Source organism: Tachypleus tridentatus, chromosome 3, assembly GCF_004210375.1.
Source record: "Tachypleus tridentatus isolate NWPU-2018 chromosome 3, ASM421037v1, whole genome shotgun sequence".
NCBI classification, from domain to species: domain Eukaryota; kingdom Metazoa; phylum Arthropoda; class Merostomata; order Xiphosura; family Limulidae; genus Tachypleus; species Tachypleus tridentatus.
In genome coordinates this window covers 40,483,388-40,505,146 of record NC_134827.1, presented here as the reverse complement: position 1 = coordinate 40,505,146, position 21,759 = coordinate 40,483,388, and positions in this window count along the sequence as shown.

Below are 21,759 nucleotides of genomic sequence, written 5' to 3'. Positions count from 1 at the left end.
TAACTGTTCCAATCAGGGTGACCAACACTGGGTACAAAGATATATGTTTGGGATTGATATGTAGCTTTTATTTTAGACGTCACACTTTCAACGAAGTTATAATATCCAAGCCCGAATCTAATTCACAAACAAATTCCGCGGTGCCATGAACAAAACTAAAACACCGAGTTGACACGATTAACTATCAAACATCACAATAACAAAGTTCATTTAGTCACAACTGTTGTTTCTTATCAAGAGAAAACTTGCTTATAAATGGCTATTGTTATTTTTTAAAATTTCGTGCAAAGCTACACGAGGGATATCTTCACTAGCCGTCCCTAATTTAGTAGTGTAAGACTAGAGGGAAGGAAGCTTGTCATCACCGCCAACTCTTGGGCTACTCTTTCACTAACGAATAATGGAAGTGATCGTAACATTATAATGCCCCCACGGCTGAAAGGGCGAGCATGTTTGGTGTGAGGAGGATTCGCACACGCGACCCTAAAATTACGAGTCGAGTGCGCTAAGCACCTGGCCATGACGGATCTATTTATACATGGGAAATTGGCTTTTATGCTTACAATGTGTACATTTTTATTCTCACAAGAACAGTATCGAAAGCGTTTCAGTAGATTTATCATAACATTCGCAATATGTGAATAACTATGCTAATTTAACAATAACTGGTAAAGCATTGGTTTAAATTTAACAGTAGTTAATGACCGGGAGATACTGGTTTGATGTAGCCAAGAATCGAAAGCCGTTAGTTTTTTTGTTTTTACTTTGATTTGTTTCAAATATTCTCGTAAGGGTACACGAGAACTTGCTGTTTTTTAGTTTTGAAACTACAGACTATAGGAATATCAGCTATCGAAAATCATTCACCGTCATCTCTTCGGCTATTCTAACCTAATACGAAGATTTGTTTGTCACTCGTATAACCCATCCACGGCCCCAATGTGAGAGATGCAATTTTGAAACATAGCAACGCGAATTACAGATTTTCAGATTCACAGTTCGGAGCATTAAACCTCAGACCACGCCCGAACCACTTTCGTTAGTGGACTTATTGTAATTTGTGTTATTGTTAAAGACTCAAAAATCGATATATTTTTACTTCCATTGTTGAGATCCCTCCAGTGCCTCAGCGTTAAGTCTGTGGTCTTATAGTAACGTCACAAGTTGGAGTACAATACCCTCAGCACCTGACCATACCGGACCCTGTTTAGAAGAGCCATTAACTTTTAAGATTTTAATTTGTCTCTAAGCCAATCACCCAGGCTCGGCATTCGAGGGTCGCGGGTTTGAATCCCTGCCACACCAAACACGCTTGCCCTTTCAGCCGTGGGGGCATTATAATGTGATGGTCAATCCCACTATTCATTGGTAAAAGAGTAGCCCAAGAGTTGGCGGTGGGTGGTGATAAGTAGCTGCCTTCTCTCTAGTCTAATCTACTGCTAGATTAGGGAAGGTTAGCGCAGATAGCCTTCGTGTAGCTTTGCGAGAAATTCAAAAACAAACAAACCAAACCAATCACCTTTTTTTTGTTGAGATACAGATTTTAATTGTTAATAGAAATAAATACATTAATACTAGTATTGAACGACCTTATGATACAAAATTTGTTGTTTATGTATAATTGAACGCTCAACGTTTCGCTTTTCAGCTTCTTCAGGAGCGTTTTAATTAAAATACAAACCGAACCTGTCAGTACGTAGCTTCGACCGGTTTCAATAACAAATTCACTTATTACTTAATTGAACCAACTGGAACATTGATTTTCAAATAATAAAATCATTTTGTTATTTAAACCGATGTGCACGACAGAAGTTAAGTAAAGAAATAAAATTCATATTTTTATTTGTATTTTTTAACGATGTTTCTATGCTTCCCCATCAACATTAAAGTCACAAACAAAATACGTTTGTCTATCTAACTATTGTTTTCATCCTTTAAATATGTATGTCTATCTAGTAATGGTTCTAATTATTTAAATACATTTGTCTATCTAGTTGTGGTTCTCATTCTTTAAATATGTTTGCTTATGTAGTTATGGTTCTCGTTTTTTAAACATGTTTGTCTATCTAGTTATGGTTCTCATTCTTTAAACATGTTTGCTTCTCTAGTTATGGTTCTCATTCTTTAAATATGTTTGCTTCTCTAGTTATGGTTCTCATCCTTTAAACATGTTTGTCTATCTAATTATGGTTCGGTTTTCATTATTTAAATACATTTGTCTATCTTGTTATGGTTCTCATTCTTTAAATATCTTTGTCTTTCACGGTTTTATTTGCTATTGAATTTTTATTTGAAATTAAACTTTTTAAAGTGTCTATCCCAGAACAGTTGCTTAAGTCTAATTCGAATACACTAATGTCCAAAAAACAAAACTTCTGAAAAAACGCTTATTAGATTACTCCCAACTTTACTACTAGCAATCAATTTGATTCAATCGAATGAACATGCGCATGACTTTCTTCTACGATGTGTCTTTCGAAACTCGATTTCGGAGGCATAGGTAGAGAACAAATTGGCAAACCCACATCTTATACCCACCCACCCACGCTTATTTTGAAAGTCTCAAAGGTATCGAGAACTAACGTAACTCTTTGTCGAATTTCGCTGCACTGAGGCTACGTGCGCTAGCTGTCCCGACTTTAGAAGTGAAAAGACTAAAGGGAAGGTAGCTGGTCAAAAACTACCCACCGTCAACTTTAGAGCTACTCTAATCGAACAATGGAATTCACCGTTATTTTTATAGCACTCCACAACTGAAGAAATGGGCATGTTCAGTGACGGGTTTCGAACCCACAACTCGTAGAATTCTAGTTGAGTATCCATTAATGTAAAATGATGAAAACTCCCATGTTTACAAATATTTTCCATACGTAATTATTAATTCTCTAGAGAATTAAACTTACTATTTGCGCTACACAGTTGATATACGAAATTCTCTTAACATTCTTACATATATTTTTTCCCGATAGTTCTGTTGGGTGTGGTAAAAACTTAATTAAAACATACACCCAAATTTACAAAACTTTATTTAAAGTTTTTTAAATTATAAGTACATTAACTGTAGCTTTAACTATTCAACAAACAAACAAAACCAATGAAAGACGGGCCCGACATGGCCAAGCGTGTTAAGGCGTGCGACTCGTAATCTGAGGGTCGCGGGTTCGCATCTCCATCGCGCCAAACATGCTCGCCCTTTCAGCCGTGGGGGTGTTATAATGTGACGGTCAATCTCACTATTCGTTGGTAAAAGAGTAGCCCAAGAGTTGGCGGTGGGTGATGATGACTAGCTGCCTTCCTTCTAGTCTTACACTGCTAAATTAGGGACGGCTAGCGCAGATAGCCCTCGAGTAGCTTTGTGCGAAATTCATAAACAAATAAAATCAATGAAACACGAGAGAAACATTGAAAGTTTTCAATTTTTCGAATGATTTCAATTTGTGCAAAGTATTACCTTGTGCAGTAGTATATGTGAAATAATAAGTCTCGAAAACGTGACAAAACGTTTTAGGCTTAGTAAAGCGACCGTTACGTTGACCCGCACGAGTGCTCTGTTGTAATGAAAATTTTAATTGTTATAATAATTATTTTTATATCATTAACTAGAAATATAAGTAAAATGATCCCAGACTGGTGTAAAATTATTAATGTTTAATTACGTCTGAATTAATTAATGTCAGAACAGTAATCATTAACGGGTTTTAATAAAACGTGAATATTATAAAACAGACTCTGACTTACTAACGTCAGATCTCAAACTGCCACCACTGTCAGACGAATTACATCAAACGAACTTATTAAATAGACAAGAACCCAAACTGCTACTCGAGTCAGTCAGAGTATATTAAATAAACTTATTAACACAAGAATTCAAGCCGAAATTCGCGTCATTCAGATTGTATCAAAGGGAGCCAATGTAAACATATATTTATTAAAGTAACTTCAATTTTGACGTAGTTTTTCTGTTGCTTCTGCTTTGTCATGTTGAGGTAGTGCACGAGACTGTTACGGTTTACGACGTGATCTTGTATTTAAAAGTATCTTCAGAAACAGCGATGATAGATGAGATATGAAACATTCGCTCGCGTAGTGGAAGGAAGCGAAACCCATAATGTAAAGTTTAAATCTACAGTTTTGAGATGTATCAATTCACGTCAGCCGAATGTTTTTCGATGAAGATTTATATTTTCTTAAAGTTGAACTGCAAGTTGAAATATTAAAAATTAAAACATACCATTTTTTTCTGCCACAAAATTCCTGCAGGCACCATTACGTAATGATTAGTTTATATCTTTTAATATTGAACTGTAGGCTTACGTATAAGAAAAAAACCAACCCTCACTGAAACGAGATTATTTTAGAAATTATAAGGACTGAATACGTATCATTACATAGTTGATTATTCATATTAATTATATTGAAAATGCATCATTTTTGCCTCTCACTCTTAAAGTCCTGGGCCTGGCATGGCCTAGCGCGTTAAGGCGTGCGCTTCGTAATCTGAGGGTCGCGGGTTCGCGCCAGTCGCATAAACATGCTCGCCCTCCCAGCCGTGGGGGCGTTATAATGTGACGGTCATTCCCACTATTCGTTGGTAAAAGAGTAACTCAAGAGATGGTGGTGGGTGGTGATGACTAGCTGCCTTCCCTCTAGTCTTACACTGCTAAATTAGGGACGGCTAGCACAGATAGCCCTCGAGTAGCTTTGTGCGAAATTCCAAACAACAACAACTTAAAGTCCTGAATTTCTTTGGGAGGATAAATTTAAACCACATTTTACTCAGTTTAAGCTCCTAAATGTTAAATCAACTGACACTTTACCGACATAGCAGAGAGACTAGTGATGTTATAAAACATGATTCCATCGCAACTGAAGTAAACATCATGACAAATAACTTTTGACCATTTTGTTTTTTCAGAAACACATAACTAAACTTCTAAAATTTAAAACATGTAATGAAACATTGATTGCCCTGGGAAGACCAATAAATCGTACGTTTATTTTCAGTCAGGTTCTTCTGGTTTCGACCGAAAAAACAAGGCTAGTACGGAACGTATAAAATATCCTGCTAGTGGTTTCTTCGTGACCACAGGTCCCTTCATTCACAGAAGAGTTCGTTTCTCTGTTCGCCTGATCGACACTTTTATGTACTTAATAAACTAAACGGTGTCCCCCGCTAGTACAGCGGTATGTCTCCGGATTTCCAACGCTAAAATCAGCGGTTCGATTCCCCTCGGTGGGCTGAGCAGATAGCCCGATGTGGCTTTGCTATAAGAAAAACACACACAAACACACCTAACGGCTTGATCAGAGACTGTATGGTTCGTGCACAGCCGTCCCAAGTTTTGAAATGTGGACCAAAGGAAACTAAATCAGTTATTAACAGCTACTGTAAACAACAACTCGGGTTTAAGTCCACACAGATAGAATCATTAGTAATGGAACTTTAAACAGAGAATTAAAACTAAATAAAAGAAGTAAGCTTTTTGTTAATCAGAGAGTTGTTAAAGGGATTTGATCAGAATCATTGATAAGAGAAACGTTAACTAAAGAATCAAAACTAAACAGAAAAAATATTAACAAATGTTAACAGAGAATTAAATGTAAACCAAAAAAAAAACCTAAAATAATAAACAGAAATAGAACCATTAGTAAGTAAAATGTTAAATATCAAATAAAAGCTCAACAACAACAACAAAATACAGAGAGAATCATCAGTAAGTGAAACGTTAAATAGAGAATTAAAGCTTAACAACGACAACAAAATACAGATAGAATCATCAGTAAGTAAAACGTTAAATAAAAAATTAAAGTTCAACAACGACAAAAACAAGAATACAGTGAGAATCATATGAAACGTTAAATAGAGAATTAAAGCTTAACAACGACAACAAAATACAGAGAGAATCATCAGTAAGTGAAACGTTAAATAGAAAATTAAAGGTCAACAACGACAACAAAATACAGATAGAATCATCAGTAAGTGAAACGTTAAATAAAAAATTAAAGTTCAACAACGACAACAAAATACAGATAGAATCATCAGTAAGTGGAACGTTAAATAGAAAATTAAAGTTCAACAACGACAACAAAATACAGATAGAATCATCAGTAAGTGAAACGTTACATAGAGAATTAATGCTCAACAATTACAAGAATATACAGATAGAATCATGAAAACGTAGAACCATAGAATCATAAAATCAGTGAAACGTTAAATAGAAAATTAAAACTCAACAACGACAACAAAATACGGATAGAATCCATTATTAGTGGTAAGAGGAAAATAAAACTGAACCAAAAAAAACAACTTACGCAATTTTTAACCAGAAATTTCTAAAAGGGTTTTCTTTAATAAACACCAGACACCTATTCTTTTGAAAAATAAATAAGCAACAATAATAACCATGTTTTGCATTACAAACATGATTGAATAGCTCAGCTGAAATAAATAATTATACGGGAAGTCGGATCCCTGGTGACTGTTTGTTGTAAGAAATTATAAGCTACGACCATATAACATATGAGTTGAGCATTTGTACATATCGGAATCCCCATAAAATGTTGGTGATGGTTATACAAAGAAACACGACATTAATTCGTCTTACATTAGACACGTTGCCCTAAGCTTACTCTTTATACGAGTGTACACAGAAACACACTCAAGTTTTATTTACAATACCCTGTCTTTGTGAGAGGTTATCGCTGTCACTACCATAGGGGTTGCTATAGTAACAACGAGCTTAGCTTGAGTTTCAATCGATGCTGGACATCTTGGTTAAGAAGGTGATGTGATTAGTCACGGTCATGCTAGGCGTCAAACACAACAAGTATAAGTTGTTCCTCGGAGCTCAGCCAAGATTGGTTTATTTTTGCCAAACTTCGAGTAACCCTAGAAAGAGTTGGCTATTGTAAAGCTTAACATAATTCGCGTATGACAAAGAAAAAAAAAAAAAAAGGCTTCTGCAACTGTAGTTACGGCCAAACTTCTTAAATAAGACATATGACATGGTAGATAACAAGCAAAGACGATCAACTTACCAAATATTTATTGCGCATTACACATAAGACGTATCTTGGTTATTCTGTTAATTTGAAATCCCATAAAAAACAGCGCCATCTACCTTATGTTCTATACTTAAATTATGTTGTTCCTCTGTTGTGTTGAACATAGCCATTTATTTGATTGTTCAAACTTTGGACCCATCCTGGTGCATTTAATTTTGAGATTACATGGAAACAGCGCCACCTACCTAATGTTCTATATGTTGTGTTGAACATAGCCATTTATTTGAATGTTCAAACTTTGGACCCATCCTGGTGCATTTAATTTTGAGATTACATGGAAACAGAGCCACCTACCTCATGTTCTATATGTTGTGTTGAACATAGCCATTTATTTGAATGTTCAAAATTTTGGACCCATCCTGGTGCATTTAATTTTGAGATTACATGGAAACAGCGCCACCTACCTCATGTTCTATATGTTGTGTTGAACATAGCCATTTATTTGAATGTTCAAACTTTGGACCCATCCTGGTGCATTTAATTTTGAGATTACATGGAAACAGCGCCACCTACCTTATGTTCTATATGTTGTGTTGAACATAGCCATTTATTTGAATGTTCAAACTTTGAACCCATCATGGTGCATTTAATTTTGAGATTACATAGAAACAGCGCCACCTACCTCATGTTCTATATTCGAATTCTGGTGCTCCTCTGAAAACAATCCTTCTGGAGCTTGATGTTGTCCCGAATATTGCCGTTTATTTGAATGCCCACTCTTTGATTCCATCCACTCGTTGTGTCTAACTCCACTAGTTTGATCTGTTTAACGTGAAATTTACAACAAAATTGTTAGAAAATTCAAAAAACATATTATGTTGTGGTTATATCACATTAAAAACGTTGTATTGGTGTAAGTACCTAATTGAAAATAAAAAAAAGTTTGTTTTTATCCAATTTCATATTTAATATACCAAAAATGTATAAACCACTCAAAACAATAGCCAGTGGTTAACTCAGAATTTTGAAAGAGTTGGAACTTCTTTTCATGTTGTTCAGCATGGTATAACAGAGGACACAACCTGCCGTAGTGTACAACCCAATGAGAACGGTTTAAACCCTCCCTCACTAGGAGGAACACTGAACCGCGTAGCCCTGATGTAAACCCTGAAAATAACTTGTTTCTGATCCATAAGAATACTGTTTACCAGAATAACAGGAGAAATGTGCACTAAAGATAAGAGGAATAAAATGATTTTACATCTGTGGCATAATATACTGATATACATCTATGACATGATATATTGATATACATCTGTGGCATGATGTACTGATATACATCTGTGGCATGACATATTGATATACATCTGTGACATGATATATTGATATACATCTGTGGCATGATGTATTGATATACATCTGTGGCATGATATATTGATATACATCTGTGGCATGATATATTGATATACATCTGTGACATGATGTATTGATATACATCTGTGGCATGACATATTGATATACATCTGTGACATGATATATTGATATACATCTGTGGCATGATGTATTGATATACATCTGTGGCATGATGTACTGATATACATCTGTGGCATGACATATTGATATACATCTGTGGCATGACATATTGATATACATCTGTGACATGATATATTGATATACATCTGTGGCATGATGTATTGATATACATCTGTGACATGATATATTGATATACATCTGTGGCATGATGTATTGATATACATCTGTGGCATGATGTACTGATATACATCTGTGGCATGACATATTGATATACATCTGTGGCATGACATATTGATATACATCTGTGGCATGATGTATTGATATACATCTGTGACATGATGTATTGATATACATCTGTGGCATGATATATTGATATACATCTGTGACATGATATATTGATATACATCTGTGATGTATGATATATTGATATACATCTGTGGCATGATATATTGATATACATCTGTGGCATGATGTACTGATTGATATACATCTGTGACATGACATATTGATATACATCTGTGGCATGACATATTGATATACATCTGTGGCATGAGATATTGATATACATCTGTGGCACGACATATTGATATACATCAGTGGCATGACATATTGATATACATCTGTGGCATGACATATTGATATACATCTGTGGCATGATGTACTGATATACATCTGTGGCATGACATATTGATATACATCTGTGGCATGACATATTGATATACATCTGTGGCATGACATATTGATATACATCTGTGGCATGACATATTGATATACATCAGTGGCATGACATATTGATATACATCTGTGGCATGACATATTGATATACATCTGTGGCATGATGTACTGATATACATCTGTGGCATGATATATTGATATACATCTGTGGCATGATGTACTGATATACATCTGTGGCATGATGTACTGATATACATCTGTGGCATGACATATTGATATACATCTGTGACATGATATATTGATATACATCTGTGGCATGACATATTGATATACATCTGTGACATGATGTACTGATATACATCTGTGGCATGATGTATTGATATACATCTGTGACATGGTATATTGATATACATCTGTGGCATGATGTACTGATATACATCTGTGGCATGATATATTGATATACATCTGTGGCATGATGTACTGATATACATCTGTGGCATGACATATTGATATACATCTGTGACATGATATATTGATATACATATGTGGCATGACATATTGATATACATCTGTGATATACATGATGTACTGATATACATCTGTGGCATGATGTATTGATATACATCTGTGGCATGATGTATTGATATACATCTGTGGCATGATGTACTGATATACATCTGTGGCATGACATATTGATATACATCTGTGGCATGATATATTGATATACATCTGTGGCATGACATATTGATATACATCTGTGACATGATGTACTGATATACATCTGTGGCATGATGTATTGATATACATCTGTGACATGATATATTGATATACATCTGTGGCATGATATACTGATATACATCTGTGACATGATATATTGATATACATCTGTGGCATGATGTATTGATATACATCTGTGACATGATATATTGATATACATCTGTGGCATGATGTATTGATATACATCTGTGACATGGTATATTGATATACATCTGTGGCATGATGTACTGATATACATCTGTGGCATGACATATTGATATACATCTGTGGCATGATGTACTGATATGCATCTGTGGCATGATATATTGATATACATCTGTGACATGATATATTGATATACATCTGTGACATGATATATTGATATACATGATGATTACTGATATACATCTGTGGCATGATATATTGATATACATCTGTGGCATGATATATTGATATACATCTGTGGCATGATATATTGATATACATCTGTGGCATGACATATTGATATACATCTGTGGCATGATATATTGATATACATCTGTGGCATGATGTACTGATATACATCTGTGGCATGATATATTGATATACATCTGTGGCATGACATATTGATATACATCTGTGGCATGACATATTGATATACATCTGTGGCATGATGTACTGATATACATCTGTGGCATGATGTACTGATATACATCTGTGGCATGATATACTGATATACATCTGTGGCATGACATATTGATATACATCTGTGGCATGACATATTGATATACATCTGTGGCATGACATATTGATATACATCTGTGGCATGATGTACTGATTGATATACATCTGTGGCATGATATATTGATATACATCTGTGGCATGACATATTGATATACATCTGTAGCATGACATATTGATATACATCTGTGGCATGATATATTGATATACATCTGTGGCATGACATATTGATATACATCTGTGGCATGACATATTGATATACATCTGTGGCATGATATACTGATATACATCTGTGGCATGATATATTGATAAAGGTGAGAGATTACTGTTTGACAACTAATTATGAAACACGTACATTTTCTGTGGTGTAGAGGTAACGAGTGAAGCTCCGTAAACCGAAGTAACAGTAAGTACGATAGTGAAGTACACACTTTACGATAGTAGCATTGTTAGACGTTCTGGACGCTAGATCGAACGTGTGCATATTTTAAAAGGCACTTATTTCTACTAACAGTCAACTAATAAAATTGTTGTAAATGTCTGGTCACAAATAATCAATATTGATATGCACTCTACACGTTTGTTTGTTTTTGAATTTCGCGCAAAGGTACACGAGGGCTATCTGCGCTAGCCGTCCCTATTTTAGCAGTGGAAGACTAGAGAAAAGGCAGCTAGTCATCACCTCCCACCGCCAACTCTTGGGTTACTCTTTACCAACGAAAAGTGGGATTGACTACCACATTATAACGTCCACACGGCTGAAAGGGCGAACATGTTTGGTGTGACGGGGATTCAAACCTGCGACCCTCGGATTACAAATAGAGCGCTTTAACCCCCTGAGTCAAAAGGGGGCCCAAATCAGCCAGACTTGTAACTACAATTATAGGGGATAAAACTATGGCGCCCAACTTTGTAGTGTAGTTACACCACCGGTCTGTTAAGAGAATTTCTGATCTCTGGTTTGTTGTTGCTTGTTCTGCAATTTGTCTTTGTTGAAATAAAGCACAGGACACAGTGTGTTAAAAATCTTCATCCGGTAAAACTCAACTTTAGTATTTACACAAAACTACTTTTCTCACTGAAGCAGAAGAAACAATAGTAAAAAGCAATCAAGAAGCCAGTCCATCAATCAGATAATCGATTGGGTCAACAAATTATCTGCGGTAATTGGTGCACTAAAATGAGTAAAAAAAAATAAATAAAAACCAACAAGAAACTTTGATTGGTAGGCTAGCCGCTTGACGACCTACGTTTTCCTATAATGTAAAAGTTGAAAGTGGAAGTCTATCTTATTACCCACTCAAAACTGTAGATAAAAGACCGACTTTATTTATCTAAGCAAACAAACGTATAAACACTAAGAGATGATGAATGAATATAAACATGGTGTATTTTCAATTCAAGAAAGGCTTTACTGCCTGACGAAACACTGCATAAAACGAAATGAAATTACTTTACTTTTTAGTTCGACGTGTTAACATGATTATTTTCTACTACGCTTTTCCCGAGTTTTCTTGCTCGTGTCTTGAGAACCAACAATCACTAATTAAACTCTTCACTATCTGGTAATAACATTTCCGAGTTACTCATTGATAAACGAATATTAATATATGCACAAAAACTGAAGTAAAGAGTAAATATTAAAACATGTTTGATGTTACACATGTATAGAATGTTAGGCTTAATATTATCGGTAGTTGGATGTGCTTAACTGTAAATCCGAGGATCAATGGTTTGGGTTCCATGGGTCTTATTCACGACCTAAAGCAGCTAAACTTGCTGTAGTGCTACCATAAACAATGAGACTGATATAATTGCAACCACTAAGCATGACTTCTAGGTCACAAATTTCGGCGTTTTACCTGTATTTTCCGTAAGTATTATAGTTTGTTTGTTTTGGAATTTCGCAAAGCTGGCCAATAGACTATCACAGGCCTAGTTTAATACAAGTTTAGCACTGACAGTAGAACATTATGCATGAATTTTAATGAATACTTTAAACTAACATAAGTTACAACCTAAATATATTTTTTTGCTGTAAACAGTAAAACATATTGATAGGGAAGCCACAAGTCTCTCCAACTACCTTACCTCGGAACACGTGTTTTCATCTCGCTTAGTGTTAACAATCACAATCCGTAAGACTATTAAGTCTTTATGTGACGTGAACTGGTGGAAAGATGCTCTTTCAGTGCCCCTCGAAACTTGTTTTTCTTTATAACATCAGTCACTGCTACAGTTCAACAGAGACCAAGAGGCCATATTGTTAGTACCAGCAGTGATAAGCGACGCTTTGAAGTCATAATGGGGAAAAACGTCTGTTGTTGCATAACTGTGTTCTGCATTTCATGGCAGTTCTAATAGCAATAAACCAAATCCTTCTGGTACTGTAATAGCCCAAGAATCGAGAGCAGGTGCTGTTAACTAGATGACTTTCCCACTATGTACCAGTTCAAAATTATGGACGGTCAAACAGATATCTCTTAAGTAGCTCCGCGCGAATGTCCGAAACAAAGAAACAAGTGTGATAACAGAACGTTCTCTTGAGTAGCTCCGCGCGAATGTCCGAAACAAACAGACAAGTGTGATAACAGAACGTTTTCTTGAATAGCTCTGAGCAAATATCCGAAACAAACAAACAGACAAGTGTGATAACAGAACGTTTTCTTGAATAGCTCTGAGCAAATATCCGAAACAAACAAACACACAAGTGTGATAACAGAACATTCTCTTGAGTAGCTCTGCGCGAATGTCCTAAACAAACAAACAAGTGTGATAACAGAACGTGATGTGAGCTACCAAAAGATGTTAGGACTGTTAGTTTTTCCGACGAAAAACCTTTATGCATTCGAATCATAAATATGGGTTCGGACCTCAAATTTCTGAGACTGGAATTCCTTCAACGTGATGACCTTTGAATACAAAGGAGATAGCAACAAAAAGTATGATAACAGACGTAATGTGAGCCACCAAAAGATTGTTTGTTTGTTTTTTGAAATTCGCACAAAGCTACTCGAGGGCTATCTGTGCTAGCCGTTCCTAATTTAGCAGTGTAAGACTAGAGGGAAGGCAGCTAGTCATCACCACCCACCGCCAACTCTTGGGCTACTCTTTTACCAACGAATAGTCACATTGTAACGCCCCACGGCTGAAAGGGCGAGCATGTTCGGCGCGACGGGGATGCGAACCCGCGACCCTCGGTTTACGAGTCGCACGCCTTGACCCACCTGGCCATGCCGGGCCTGTTACCAAAAGATATAAGAATTGCTAGCGTATAACAGAAAATAGTAAAATTGAAAAAACACACACATAACTCTCGAGCGTGACGTACAAGAAACGATTGTGATAACACGTGTTAACAGAAAGGACTAACTACGTTTGGTTTGGTTTATTTTGAATTGTGCGAAAAGCCATAAGAAGGCTATCTGTGTTAGCTGTCCCTAATTAAGCAGTGTAAGATCAGAGAAAGGTAGTTAGTCATTACTACCCGCCGCCAACTCTTGGGCTACTTTTTTCCAACGAATAGTGGGATTGATTGCCACATTACAACGCCTCCACGGCTGAAAAGGCGAGCATGTTTGATGTGAGGTGGGAATTCGAACCTGTAATCCTCAGATTGCGGACTAACTAAGTGCAGAAGATATTTTAGAAGTGTCAAGCATAAATATTGAGAAAATGAGCTGATATTAGAGCAGCGAATATCTTCCTGCTTATTTTAAAACAGAGCCACGCTGAACATTCTGCTCTGTCCACCGCGGAAAATCGAACTCCGGATTCTGCCGTTGTAAATCTTTAAACTTATATCTGTTTCACTGGTGGACGCAACAAAAACGTTTGAGTCGTTTTGAACTTCTTGCAAAGCTGCTCCAGGGGCTATCTTCGTTAGCCGTCCCTAAATTTAGCAGTGTAAGAGCAGAGGGTAGGCAATACCACTTACGATCAACTCTTAAATTGAAAATGCTCGCTCTTTAAACCGCGATCGGGATTCGAACTCGCGACTCTCAAATTGCAAGTCAAACCCTCTAACCATCAGGACATGCCAGGTTACAACAAAAAGATACAATACGAAATAACACAATAGCGTGTAAATTGTGAACATAAAATAAATATAGTCTCAAGAAATAAGTCAGTATGTTGAACAAACACAGTATTAAATATTAGGAAACTCGAAGTTCTAGAATCTAGATGGAGATCGGTGTAAGGTTATAACTTTGAAAAAAACAAAACATTTTTCGCATTTCATAAAAAATTACGATATTACTTGTTTATTACAGCATATAGTTTTTCTTGCTATCCAAGTTGTTTATTATTAAATGAAAACTCTAAGTATCCAATGAAATATTAACTAAAAAGCATTTAGAAAAAAATCAAATTACATCTTTTTCTTGGTAGAGACTTAAGTAGAAACTTAAGTTATCGATTTTCTGGGCATCGTCGGTTGGTCTTGGAAGGATGTAAGATAGCCAGAAAAAAAATATAATAATCCCAAAGACAGCCTCGGAATTCAGCGAATCAACAATGCACTTACAATCCTATAATCCAGGGCTCAGCACGGGTATTAACACTTTACGAATAAAGCAGAGAACAACGTTTCAGGTTAACCTGAAGATGACCTAAGAAGGTCGAAACGTTGTTCTCTGCTTTATTCGTAAAAGCGTTAATACCCATACCAGGCGTCCTGAGATGCATTTTTACTTCGAGTGGGTTTCTCGCCATCACAGATCCGGGACTCGATTCTTCACTGTTGTCAGCGCCGAGGGCAGCTCATTACGCTTGAACAACAGCAGTAAAAATGCACTACAATCTCGTGAATTACGCGTCATTAAACGAGTTCATTCGTAATAATGTATTCTGAATATTATCAGAATAAATTATAACATCACAGAAGTAAGGTAAATACAGATGTAAAAAAGTCGCTTAGACATTGTATATCTAGAGACGGTTGAGTATGTTACATTGGTTGAGTATGTTATATTGAAACGAAACGTTTACCTAATCGAATGCATAAAGTACGAGTTGTATACAAAACGAGTCATGCCAGTCTTCAAAATTTGGAGGTTATGTTAACGTTTCCTTTTAACAGCATGATAACCACCCACCTCCACCCACATGAAGCTTATTTAATTGAATAAAGAGTTTAGCCACCCAGTTTTTCGAAATGGGGTTTTTTAAATCGGGCGCTAACTTTGTTCTAGTGAAAAGTATCTGGATAGTGAATCCGAGGATTTGTGGTTCACGACCCATTTCCACACAATGCAAAAATAGTCTGCTCTTAGGGCTAGCTACATTACACTATAGTAGTGACAGTCAAATACCACTATTTAATCAAGCAGTAATTGTTCAAGAGTCGGCGGCGGGTTCTACTGGCTACGTGAATTTCTTGTAGACTTTCAGTTCCAAATTAGAAGCAGCTATACATAAGCAGCCCTTTTGTACCTATACGCGAACTCCTGTTTGTTTGACCACCCCAGTTACTTGGTAGTATGCTAGAAGACGTATAGCGTTAAAACTCTGGGTTTTAATACTCGTGGTAGGCATAGCACAGACTGTCCACTGTGTAGCTTGCGCTTAACAACAAACACACTCTTTTTTGGACACTATTTAATGGGCGTGTTTGAAAAATACTACGTTACAAAATGCAACAAAAAGACTGTGTAGCAAGAACCGGTGGTTACGGTACTCTTCTTGCAATTTGGAAGTCGTGAGTTCGAAACCCCCTCACCGAACACGCTCGCTCTTTGAGGCGTAGGGGCCTTAAAAGTTAACGGGTTAACCCCACCATTTGTTAGCAAGACAAGCCTAAAAGCTAGTGGAAGTTGGTGCGCGATTTCAAATAAACAAACAAACAGAATGACACTCTCAAACTTCGACGACGTTTTAGCAGGTTTCAGGTAAAGAACAAACATCTCAGGGGGCGAATCTGATAAAATAACTTTTCTTAACACCATTTGTTAGAGCTTATTTTCAATTAGGCATAAAACATAACTAGATCACAACAATTTATCTGTTATTATTTGCATATTTGTTGCGATTATTAATTTATTTTATCAGTCATTTCATTTTTCCGAAATACATTTAGTCCGATTGGAGTACTAAGTGGAGTCCACGAACTAATCGATTAAGTGCTCATGACGGTTTATTTAACCACAAGTCAAACTCTTTGAAACTATTTAATCAGGAGAAAAGCATGTTTTAGAGAGAAATAAATACTCCAAATCACTGATCTGTTTATTAACTAGTTAGGGATTCGGTTGTCTGATTATCCATTTAGGGATTACTTTCTTACATTCAATGACCATTGCAAGCGAAAATACGTGATAGTCACTGATCCTTATGTACTTCAGTAGTGTATAGCTGGAGAGTACGATTTACTGGATATCCAGATAAATTCTTAATTTATAATCGTTATCTCAGCGAATTAAAACTTACACTCCGTATAATCTTTGGGTGACGAATCGTTTCTAAACCTCGCTGTCGATGAACCAAATGCTCTGTATTAGATAGAAAATGCTCTGTCTATTGGTCTAGATATAAAGACAGTTGATATGATTAATATCCACAAAATTAGGTCCTACGAACAGCCACTAAAATAAATACATGCAAAAGAAGGTTCTTGAAGATAACTTATAATGACTCCTGGAATAACTAAACAATTCGCTAGTCAGAGAAAAAATTAAAATAAAAAACGTCTTTTATCGTGAGGCTGTAAACTAACTCGTAAACTTACTGACTAATTCACTTACTAATCTTACTGGTTTATTTCTTTATACAAACCTTTGTAATACTACTGTTTACGCACTAAACTCATTGTAAGTTTTTATTCCGAAGAAGAACTATTAAAACAGTGAAGATTGTCACTCTAAACTGTTTACTTTTTAAATTTAAATTATAAGAAAAACTGATAAATTAAAGATAGACTTCGGTACCAGGACTTTACCACAGGCTCTACAGGTGACGTTGTCAGCGCTGAACCACTAAGTTATCCAATAAAACAAGCTGGCATCCTCAGTGATTACTTACAAAGTCTCTTACTATGAGTATGATCAACTAAATTACGTTATAGTGCCTTGCAAGTGTATTCAACTCCCTCTAAAGTTTCTATATTTTGTTGTCGTCTGAGCTTATAATTATGAAATTTTCAAATTTAGGATCTGCACAATCTATTCCAAATTGAGAATGCTGATATTATGTGAGTTAGATTTTCTAAGAAAATTAAAACATTCTTATTTATATACGTATTTCACCCCTTTGTTATTGCAACCCTCAATCAGTAAAAGTATAAAATATTAGTTTGATAGGCCACAAAATTAGTGTAATTGTCTCTGTCTGTTTGTAACCGAAGTGGTTTAACTTGACTTCAGAGTAAATGCATTTGTTCAAGTCACAACTCACAAACGAGATACGACAAACCAATCATGAAGACCGAGGAACTTTTCAAATAAACCAATGATAAAGTGGTAGTGAAGAAAAGATCAAGGAAGAGGTCACAGAAAAATTTCAAAGTCACTGATTATCCCTTTGACTCCGATAAAGTCCATCATTAACAAATGGAATGTGCTTCATATCACCCAGTCACTACCAGATCAAGCCGTCCTTTCAAACTAAGCAGGAAACTGGTTAGAGATGTCGCTATGAAGCCAACAGTGACTTTGAAATCTTTGCAAAAGTTTTATGTCTGAGACTGGAGTCAGTGTTCAAACATCGACAATATCCCGGTACACACACAAAGCTAGCTTATATGGGCAAGTGGCAAGGAAGAAACCAATACTGAAAAAGAATCATTTTAAATCTTGTTTCGAGTTTGTGACAATGCATGTAAATTACACTGCAGACATGTAGCAGAAGGTTTAGTGGTTAGACAAGCAAAAATCTAGCTTTTTTTGGTCTAAATTGAAAGCGTTATGTCTAGCGGAAGCCCAACTTAGCACATAATTCACTCAACACCATTCTCATAATGTGATGCTTCTACCAGCATGCTTAACTGTAATCCTTAATCCTGTAAAGCTTCCCAGTTCCAGCTGATGAATGGTGCAAAGTGTAGGCTAATTATAGAGAAAACCCTGCTTGAATTAGCCAAGAATCTAACAACTGGGTAAAAAATTTACATTTCAGCAGGACAATGACCCGAAGAACATGTCCAAAAAAGTGGTTTTAAAAGAAGAGAGTGGATGTCCTAGAGTGATCCAATTAAAGTACTGACTTTAACCTAATGTAACATTTAAGGTGAGACTTAAAGATTGCAGTCCATCAACGATGCCCCGCGCACTTGTCAGAATTGGAACAATTGATGCCAGTAAGAATGGACAAATATTATCACGTCCTATTGTGTAAATCAGGTAAAGACTAAGCCAACAAGATTTACAGCAGTAACTGCTGCCAAAGATGTTTCCACCAAGTACTGACTTAGAGGGCTGAATAATTAACAGAACAGATCGCACGAAGTTCAGCCTCATACTCACTGTTATTCTTCAATTCCGTTGAAAGGCAGTTAAAAACAATATATAACACCAACATTTAAGTGAAAAACCAAGTAAAGACAGACTCGGATACCGAGATTTGAGCCCAGAATTTTTATCTAACAAAGTCTTTACTCTTCCATTGAGTTATCCAAGATACAAGACATCTCTGTCAACCTGTTATTCATTAGTCTTGGGTGTCTTTTTCATTTAAGATTTAATGTTAGACATTATTTTTATTCATCAGTATAAGTACGAATATAAGAACGATAGTGGTTCAATGAACTCAATAAGTCAAATTATAATTATCACAAAAATATCTGTGTCCGTTATAATAACATCACTTAGGTTACCGGGTCAATCTCAACCAAATTTTGTGGGATGACAGTTTGGACAAGGAGGTGTTAATGGATATTCCCAATCATTCTACCCTCATTATTAATGTTATTGAGCATTATTATCTTTTACGTAGATTAACGTCAACTACATTCAAAGATGGCTCGATGTCCTTACGCTAAAAACAAATGTTGTTAAATTTTCTATAATACAACATACAAAAAGTGTGAGAGGAGGACACACAAATATCAGAGAGTGCACTAACACTCGCTATGAAGGAATGCGATGAAATAAAATGACTGTCACTATTACAATAATATATGAACTCGCTAAAATCTATACTCCAACAGCCACCACAAAAGTTGGTATAAACAGCCATTTATTGAGTGATATCAACTTCCAACTGTGACCAGTGGTTTTTCAACTTCAGACCATAAGATGCGGCCAATAACTATCTATTAATTGAAACGCTTATTAAAAGATATTAAAAGACAGCTATTGAAAGAAGGTACAGAAGGCATCCCTACCGTCACATCTTGGTCGATACCTCTGCATACAAGGTTATCGTGATCATTGCACAGTGTATACCATGTTATAAGAGTATACATATTGAGTTCTTACAGCTTATACAAAACATTTGGTGAGGTAATAATGAATACTGTATTAATATGTCATATTATAAATACAATGCGCGAAGATTAGGATTTTTATAGAATTTATCATAGCACCCACCCAAACATTTTTTTTAAGTTCAAAATCCTGACAAAGGAAGGGTATCTCAGATTGTTTAAAATAAAGGCATTCATGAACCGGAAAATGCCAAATTATTATTCATTGATTCCGGGTATAGATCACAAAATGTTATTTTTCTAACTGTTCCAGAAACTGTTGTCCAGTGCATCGGCTTCAGATACACGTGCTTCATTTAAAGTAATTTAAATTATTTATTACTGACATAATGCTGCTATTAATATGGCCCGATTTCTTACTAGAAATAATTTAAATTACAATTAATTTCCATTATTCAGTATCAACACTTTACCTGAAGAAAAAATTAATTGAAAAGCGAGTGAAATGAAAATATTACGCAAAAGAAAATTAATGATGGCAGAGCAGAAACTGAGATTCAAAAATGAAAAACATTACGAAGAAAAACAAAGGACAAAAACAAATAATATGGTTTGAGGATATCAATTATTTAATCTCAGACTCAGCACTTCTTAGTGTTGTGAGAATGTTATCTCTGAGGTGGAACGTGCTTTATAGTGGGACATATATCTTGTAGACTTATACACGTCTTTACTTTAGTACATTATCTTCCCGTTGTGAGCTACCTTGTTTGTTTTTGAATTTCGCGCAAAGCTACACAAGGGCAATCTGCGCTAGCAGTCCCTAATTTAGCAGTGTGAGAGTAGGGGGAAGGCAGCTAGTCATCACCGCCCACCGCCAACTCCTGGGCTACTCTTTTACTAACAAATAGTGGGATTTACATTTTGAGGTCCTCATGGCTGAAGGGGCGGGCATGTTTGGTACGACGGGAATTCGAGCCCCTGACCCTAAGATTGCGAGTCGACTGCCCTAACCACCTGACCACGCCAGGCCTATATTGATGCAGTGATTGCATTTGGCTGGAGTGTTAATTCAGATTAATAACATTACAGTTTGGAGAGGAGTACAGGTTGTATCATTGTGACGCCTTTATAAAGATCACTGGTTTTGTAAAATTAACGTTTAAGTTCAATACCTACTTTTAAACCTAACCAATAAATGCAATAAACTTTTACTAAATCTCTGAAATAATGCAATATTTCTGTTCTACGTTTAAAACGAATGTACAAAAGTATTCCATTTCTAATTTAAGCCTGTTATGCTTGGATCTATGTAGCCAATGAATTGTGTTGCTATGTGGTTTTCAAGTAAAAGTTTACTGTATTTTGCTTTAGAGTTTGTTTCAGTTAACTTTACTGGTAATGATGTTTCAAATGAGTTTGAATAACTTTGTGACACACAATTACAGTTGTGAAAACAGTTTTACATTTACTGGCTTAATATTAGCATTTAGGACCAATCTAAATCATCTAAGCCTGCCAAACCTCTCGAGATGTTGGTGAAATTATGGCGGAAAAATCTTTTAAAACGAGGGTACCAAACTGTGGTTCGATGCAACCAGCACATTGTAGAATTTTTGTGTCTTTATTTATAATATCCAATTTTTATAAACAGTTTCTTATACAGAACTACCTTCACTGATTTTATACACAACTTTCCCATTCTCTTA